Source organism: Musca vetustissima, unplaced genomic scaffold, assembly GCF_032173495.1.
Source record: "Musca vetustissima isolate MV318-11 ecotype Yass unplaced genomic scaffold, APGP_CSIRO_Mvet_v1 utg19436, whole genome shotgun sequence".
Lineage (NCBI taxonomy): Eukaryota > Metazoa > Arthropoda > Insecta > Diptera > Muscidae > Musca > Musca vetustissima.
In genome coordinates, this window is record NW_026884542.1 from 167,850 (window position 1) to 177,085 (window position 9,236).

Sequence of the window (9,236 nt, forward strand, 5' to 3'; positions counted from 1 at the left end):
ACATGTTCAATATATTCATTTGGGGTATGCGCCACAGGCATCACCACGTATGCAATGAAATATTTGTTGGTAACAATAATTTATCGCCGCCTGATAGACCATCACACAACAATTATATACGCTCCAACATTGCACTTTTGCTGAAATAAAATTCCCGTGGAATTTCCACATTTGTGCGTTGCAGTAATCGGGAGTCGGGAAATATAATCGGATACTGCATATGTTTATATCATTCCTGCCGTAAGAGACCATATTCCATCGGAAGATAAATGAACGGAATTTTCAAAAGGAAGGCAAACTAATAATGTATTTAAGTTAAAATATACTTTTACAAAATGTTCACAGCTTAAAATATAAATAGTAAGCTCCCTATTCGCAATGTGTGATTTAGACTTGCTTAGTCTTTTCTTGGCATAGAACAAACGATTCTAAGAAGTGTGCAAAAGTTTTCTTTTTTGTCATTTTGCCTTGAGAAAATGTGTGTCTTATTGATATTTTCCCAGAAGCTCATTTAATATTCAAAACAGTTTCTTTTTTTGCAAAAACCAAAAAAATGTCGTGCAGAAAATAATCAAAGTTTTGCAAAAGACGTAATAATCGCATTATTACAATTATTGCAATATGATTGTCTTTTGTGTGTGTGTGAGAGAGAGAGGGAGAGTGTGTATTTGTCGTGGCAAAAACTTGGCACCAAGAAAAACACACATCTGTTCAGACATATTGTCCAAAATGTCATTGACCGACTGCTACCTAAATAATGTCAAGACTAGCAAATCTAGTATTAAAAAAAAAAAAAACAGACAGACAGACAATGAATAAAATAAAGTCTGTCGTCTAGTTAGATATAATTATTTATTTTCGTACAATATTTTGTGGTTGCTGTTGTTGGTGCTGTTTTGCTGGCATATCCATTGTTGTGTATGTGGTGGTATTGGTTTAAGGAAATGATAATAAATTTATTTTAATTACTCGAAAATAGCATGTGTTGCAAATTATTGTAGTTATTATATTTATTTATCTATTGTTATCGTTGCTGTTGTTGTTGTCGAACACCAGGTTTTGATTGTTACCATTGGTGTTTCGTTGTCAAAAAATATATATATTTTTAAAAAAAATTGTAACTAATTTATATTGAGGTTGTTGTAATTGTTATTGTGGTATCGCCAACAAATATCATTATGCAGAAATATCCATCGGAGTGGTTTTTAATAAAAATTCACGCACAACAAATGCACGTGACATATGAAACTGTGAACATTTTTGGATAAAACCGCTCGTGTAACTCATAAAGCATTCATAAGGTCATCATTCTATGAGAATGAGGATGTCGCTTTGTGTGTGTGTGTGTCTGTGTGATTTATAATTCGTTTTTCTTCCCATGCGTGTGTACATATAAATTTGGTCTAAATGTGGTATGTTCGTTTATTTTGGCTTAAATTTATGGGACCTAAAAGCAACCACCAGAAATAAGCGCTGTCTATCATCTAAACGTATCTGGAATTTTTTATTTGGCCATTGCGTGTGATTTATTTATTAAAAGGGCCCTAATATGGTTCCATGCCCGATAACACATTAAGTGGCTATACCTGTGGGCAATAAGTGTTTTAATTTAGCTAATAACCATACATATTTATTCTAACGTGTATAGGTAGGTAGTTTGAACACGCATTTGTGTTCGGTCGGCTAAGCATATTATAAATAATAAATACGAGTATATATGCACATACGATTTTGTAGGTGTTGCCAAAATGAGAATGAAATGCTTGCTGTATTTCTATTTCGGAGAAAATTAGAAAGTAATATAATTCGTATTGGTAAGAAATCAAAAAAACTAATGTCGAATGGAAACATCACACATTAATGTTGCAAAATAAATTATAAAACATAAAAACACCAACCCTATTCTCATCGCTTCCCTAGCAAGAATATAGATAATCTCTCAACCGATATTTGCCATTAGAATATATTTTTTTATGAAAAAATCTGCATGGCTTATCGAAATAGTCCAATATAAATGAAAAGTTGTACAATTCTGTGACGTTTATTAATTTTTAATTTGATACAGTTCAGTAGGAAATACTTTACCAGCGTAGGATTTCAACGCAGTTCGTAATATACAGTATTTCGAGAAAACTGGATATTCGGAAATAGGTAAAATGCTAATGTTTATCGGAAGTACCTACAACTGTAGTAGGAGAATGTTCACTAAAGACACATGACTGCGACCAAGGTACTGATAAGGGATGGGAAAATTCCCAGCCTAAGTTTCTAATTTCTTTCAGTCTGAAAAGAAAATTTGGATACTCAAGGACTGAGTCCATTATATTCTGGTCGAAATTGATAAAAATTTACAATGAAAGAAAAATAACTCAATAAAACAATAAAAAAACCTATGTTACACTGGATTTGAAATGTTCTCATACTTTGTGTATAGATCTAAAATTTCCTGTTTTCTGGATTCGTTATGAATATACATCGAATTTTCTAAAATCTTTTATATGATTTCAGAATATTTTATGCAGTTAATATGCATGTGATTTAAATTGACTTTTCACTACCAATTTTAAAATTTGAAAATTTCCTCTCTTAATTTCTTTTTATCGCCAACTTTTTCTTACTAAGGCAATTGCAAGAAATTCAGAATTTTAAAATTAGGGAATTGCTTAGCGTAGGTTTTTGGCTTTATTTATTTAAACATTTTTTAGCCGTACTTCAACAAAAATATATATTTTTTATTTAACGTAAAATCATTTCACGTTTAATATCTTCTCAACAGTCCTACTACACATTTTAGACCATGAAATATTGCTTCTCTACAACAATATCCACTTCACAAAGGAATTACATTTCTCTTCTTCTTCTATTCTCGTTCGGTATTGACTGTTATGATTATGTTGGCCACTTTCCTGTGTGTTTTATGACGTATTTAGATAAGCTTTTATTACCGTTGGTTATAACACAAAATCATGTACACAAAGTGGTGCATAAGCCACCGGGAGGTACTGTTGTTTTTGTACGAATCCGTACAGTCAGACAGATCGACCGACGGACCGGCAAACTAACCAACCGGCTGGCCGACCGGCCGCCCATATTCATTTCTATGCTTTATTTATGGTAAATATCCACTAATAACCGTTGCTAACTGCCGCATTAAGAATTTATAATTTATTTTCTAGCCAAGCACTGGCGTTTATTGGCGCTGCAGACCACAACAGAATACAAAATGTATGCGAATGACTGTTGTGTCATGGACTTTGGTCGGACACTGGCATGGCATGGCCCCTCTTCAGGCCGGCAAAGAAGATTAGCTTACTGCAAGTAAGCTCTGATTTTTGTGGCACATAGTTAATATTTTATATTATTTGTGTATGATAAAACATACAAACACACACAACAACAACAACATACACAGGCAACCAGCAAGAATCACATATAAAATTACAACAACTTTACGACAACAGCAATCACAATCATATCGACTCAATACCATTCGTAAAACTTCCTCAGTCATTAATTTGAGGATTTATGTCCACATATTTATACGTCCTTCCGTTCGTTTGTCAAATACCCTTTGCAAAACTTTATGTAATACACACGCACACAGACGTACCACACACACATGTGACATATATTTTGATTACCATGCGACACAGTTGTACAAAATAATTAATAAATTGGCCAATGTTAGCCAATGTGTTGACCAACGGACCGACAGACTGACGAACAGACTGATTGCCAATTGTTCGGTGGCATGTAAGGATTTATTTAATGTCGATAATTATCAACCACCAACCTGGTTATGATGGTTGACGGATATTTGTTGTTATGTCAGTCAGGGAGTCATATTGTGATGTTTTTGTTATTGCACAATGATCATTACAATTGGTCGGAAATTATTTGAAAATGTTGTTGTCGTTAGATTTGCATATGGAATTGAAATTTGTCATTAATCTGAACAGTGATGTGGAGTAGCTTATTGCATTAATCCCAAATATATAGTTGAAACTCAAGCCATAAAGTATCATGTGAGTCCGCTTTGTTGCAATCAACCCAAGTGAGTTGAGATGAATTACTAAAATTTCTAAGTATAAATCTCCGTAGTCTCCACGTAAAATATTATAGATCCAATATCTTCCTTCAACATCCAAGTTATATTAAAATGAATCTGGAATTTTTTAATCTCTTTTTTAATCTCGTATGTGAATTGAATCCGCTTCTCCTACTATGTAGGTTCTATCTCCTATGCCTTCGTTCTAGTTTAGGAAGCAAAAATAGCGCTGGACAAGGACTGCTTAGTATGGTTTGCAATTGTGAATTATAAGCATCCATAGTATACAGTAATCTGAGTCATTCTCGGATTTTGAGCAAAGGATTGTAGATGTTATCTTAGAACACGTTGAGCTTCGTTGTTTCCCAACTATGGTATGTTACGACTCTGTAAACCTATTTTTAAGCACTAAGAATATTATGTTTATCCCGACCTATAAATATGAAATAAACAAAATATGACATATAAGGGTTCCGAAGACGCTGTTTACGATTCTGCAAGAAAAAAGTAAAAAATATTCAATAGGATCCACCCTACTGAATTTTTACTGGCGGTCAAATTTTTTAAAAGTTGAATCAATCAAATTAATTTTTGAGCGCGTTTTGTAGATCAAAAAATCAAATAAAATGAATCCAAAATAACTGATTAAAAAAGAAAAATCATTCATTTCATTTCTTAGCAGTATTTAATATCAAAATAGCATAAAATCGTTGGTTTATGAATTATGGGTATAAAATAGGTCCCATGGGCTGTTGGTGTCTGTCAAATTTTTTACACACACAATTATAAAAAGATAAACATAAAAAATATTTTCAAAATTGTCATCCATTCACTTTTATTTGCATACACTGACCGAAAAAAGTCAGGATATTTTTGGTAAAAAGAAGTTCGGAACAAGTCGAAATATGTGACTAATACTATGGCGATAGGCGAAACAGAAACAAATCTATTTTTACATGGGAAAATATACATTAATAAGCATATTTGGATTGAACTGAACTTTGGATAAAAAAACCCAATGCGGAATGGAATTATATGTTAAACAAAACTAGTGAGCATCATGCATGCAAACCTTGTGGCCAGTCCTCAATAATGTACATTATCGTAATGTAATATCTTGCAATACGCAAACATTCTGAAAATTGCAATATTCGTTATTTAATTGCTATTTGTCACATTAAGTAAACAAATATTGATTCACAGAAAAGAAGCAGAATATAACAATGTACCAATTAGGAGTACTTTGACATTACTTTCGATTAGGGTAATTAAAATATCATAAATAAATATATGTATGTATGTATTTTGACAACAAATGTGCTACATTTGCAGAGTAAACTTATTCACATATGTATATTACCTAAATATAAATATGCAATATGAATCTCTGATTAAATAGAAAAACAAACAGAAATCCCAAAAACCCTAAACCAAGCAAAAAATTTAGAAATGAAATCAAAACTTTAGTCATTTTTTAAATGTAATGTTGTGTGTCAATAAGGAAGCCTGTTGTTGTGGGTATCCTGTAAAGCCAAACTAAAACAGCAGCAAAAACAAACCTAGAGTAAACATACACCAAGGCTGTGGCTGTTGCAAAATGTTTCTTTAGGTACAATTATCGCACACACACAAAAGAGAACCTTAATTGTCATTTTGGTGCAAATCCATTTTTGTTTTTATTTACTGTTTTGTGGATGACACAGATAAGCACCATTATACAAATAATCTTTATAAAGAACACCTTAGTAAACATATTTATCGTAAAAAAATATTACAGTCGTATATGTTTCACTAGTTGTCTTTAATCCAATCAGACATTGTATGCCAAAACCATTCACCATCCAATGATTTTGTATTTACCCAAAATTTACTTAGCACACCTTTTTAAATACAGTTTGTGCAAAAAAGGCGGAAAGATAAAAGTCAACATAGTTTCATAACTATTTGTTAGAGACCATTTCAATCTAGCGCCACTAACATATTTACGCAAATTATGCGCATTTTAAATTGTTTATTCTCTCCTGCGCCCAATAGTGTTTTTCTTGTTATCACTTTTGAATTTATGTCCAGTTATTATTTTTTATGTTATGTTGTTTGCCTCCGTTTTCTTGAAACCCATGACGAACATAAAAATTTTAGATACTGCCACTGCTGGTTGGTCCAAACACCAACGTAGTACGGACACATACCTTCAACTGCATTTCATAACGAAAAACTAAATATGGTAATATGGCAATAACATTCACAGAACTTTGGTCTGCTGCAATGTTCGACACAAATTCATTGCAAAAAAAAAATACAATTTAGCAAATTACATTTTTCATTTGCATACATTAAACTCCAGAAATATGAATTTTTTATTTATTATGAAAAGCGGCATTTGAAATGCGAAAAAAAAAATACCAAAAAATAATTATACAGAGATGTGTTGGCCTTTACATGAATGGAGTGTGTGAGTGCGTGTAATTTGAAAATAATTGCAAAATGGGCAACATTACATTATACAATGAACTATTATACATATTATAATTATTGTAAATATTTTTATTTTAAAAGCAAACAAGTAACTGACCTATTGTGTGTGTGTGTTTTTTGGCAATTTGGTCTTTGAATACCACAATAACAAACATTTTCACTTCTAAATGATGTCATGAATGTCGAGAAAATTCGCAACTCCATTTTTACTTATGTAAGGATCTTGCACGAAATGTCATTGCCTCATATACTGTATAAAAATGTTCATGCTTATATCTATTATTGGATCTCCTACAAATATCTCAAATATTTGCTATTTTTACGATAATTCTTTTTTAGCAGCTTTTCGCCATTTCTCACCGGATTTTAATACACCCACACATAAATAAATAAATAAATTCAATTTAAATCCCATAGTCTCGATATGTTTCAATTAATCTCCCGCCATAAATATTTATTTTCTGATGAAATGTCACCAAAAATGCATTTGAATCAACTGGATCACAACAACAACAAAACCAATAGTTAGTTGAGCTATCATAGCAATCTGGATATGACAATTTAATAAACAATCCAGCATATTTTTGACAACTACAAAAAGTGCCATGAAAAACAAAAATGTAAACGAATAAAGTTCATAATTCAATCAAAAATTTGTAACCGGTGTCAAATCAAACATTTGTCGCCACATGGGATGATGGGTAACATGAACAAAATTTTCAAACCGAATTTTACAAGTACATCGCATTTTAGCCATGAAATTTTTAATGCAAATTGGGAGAAAGAAAGTGAAATAAACCATCCACAAATATATATACACATACATGCCAAGGACGTTAACAAATTAATTTTTCACATTTTTTTGAAACCCCAAGGGATGAGAGTGTCTGTAAGTTTTTTTTGGTTAAAATATTCCAACTTACAACATGATGCAATGTAGTTTTACTGTTGTTGCTACTGCTATTGCAATAAATAAATACTAAGGGGACAAATTGCCGGAGGATTACAAGTGTTGCGCCCAGTTCATATGCCAAATGGCAGGTGGTAATATTTCGGCCCTAAATATGAACATCCACATTTGCATTCGAGCAATTAAAGAAAATACGCTATAAAAAAGTTGACTGCTATACTCCGTTGCTGCCGTTTGTTACTGCTGACAAATGCCATAAGGCTAGATTTATGTATTTACTGAATCAACCGACGAACCCCATCACCTAGAAAAACAAACATCCAACACAAGCAGATAAAACATTTTTTACAACTTTAGCTGCGCAACAGAACAAGCTTTAGGACCTCACCCATTAAGGATGGCACAACTACGGTTATAATGGCAGCGACAAAAAAACGGTATAACCGAATACGAATGCCAAAGCATTTAAATGAATGTGTAGGTGGATAGTTCCCGACCAGCGGAACATGTGATAAATGATGAAAAAGTTATGATGACTTTTTGCCAAAGGAGAAAAATTAATAATGAAAGTTATGCTGATGCATTGCCACAGTCCACATATTTCACAACCATACACAGATATATAAATATACATATCTACTACCCCTTTATGGATGAGATCCATAACAAAGGGTGTTGGTATTTGTTACAGAAGGAACTAAATAGAAAGTGTCAATACAAAATAACTTTGGTCGTGAAGACAAAAATGATAACCTGCAGGCTAGAACAGAAACTAATGCAGTTCAACGAGCAACGAATCGTATTTGTATTGAATGAAAGACATATGATAGTAAAACCTTGGAACTTATATATTTTGGTGGGTCACCAAAAATGGTATGACATAAAAACCATAGCCGTTTTAAAAATTGAAACATGACTTTAAGATGGATAAAGGTTCGAATTTTTTTTGTTATAAAATTGGAATGCGGACAATAACAAATTTAAGGGTTTTTATAGAAGGTGTGTTCTTATTTGAAACAACTAGCAAACCTGTTGGAAAATGCGACTAAGATTAGCAAAATAACTCAGATCGAGTTGTAGGCCTATATGAAGCTTTGGTTAAAGCGATGAAGGATTTTAACTCTGAGAATCAAAATTGTCAAATAACAGACATTTTGAGACGTCTTTTATCTTCGAAAACTCTATTATATTAACAAGAATCATGTGCGATTTATGAAAAATCAAAAGTAACAAAAATATTTTAATTAATTCTTGGCAATAGTCAGCCGGACGTCTATTATCATTCTGACCATGTTCTTGGTCAGGGCACTCCAACAAATATTTTGAAATATAGAATACACCTGTTTACTGTGTGTCCCTCCAATTCATGAGCACCCTTTATGCCAAATGCATGTAAATTTTATGACAATCCTTTACGTATCCGTATACATATGTCGGCATATAAATGAATGCTATGGGTTTTTTCCTATATTAAAATTAAACTTTTATCAAGTGATGAATGATGTTGCCCATACTTACATGTAAAATATAAATATTTTTTTCAATGTAATAAAAACCAATGTGGTGACATCTGCAAGTTATCTGAAAAGTACATTAAGTGAAAAAAAGAAAGTGAAATTATTATCAAGTGAAAGAGAAACAAACAAAAAGCAACAACATCAACAAATAAATAAAATTTATTAATATTAACTGGCCATACAAACTACGACAACAACAACAACAATTGAGGGTAGAGAAATTGTTGCTGCAATCTGCAGAAATCACAAAGCTCATAGCATACCAGAGCAAGCAAAAACGCACCAT

The 9,236-nt window shown here is 32.3% G+C and overlaps 1 long non-coding RNA gene across 1 annotated transcript in view; it reads right to left on the reverse strand.

The window, feature by feature from the left end:
* The window catches only part of LOC133331511 (uncharacterized), an 81,198-nt gene extending 72,179 nt beyond the window's left edge, over positions 1–9,019 (reverse strand). The window contains exon 1 of the long non-coding RNA XR_009754387.1: positions 8,952–9,019. This is a non-coding gene — a long non-coding RNA (uncharacterized LOC133331511). The remainder of the gene's footprint in view (positions 1–8,951) is intronic.
* Between the last annotated feature and the right edge of the window lie 217 nt (positions 9,020–9,236).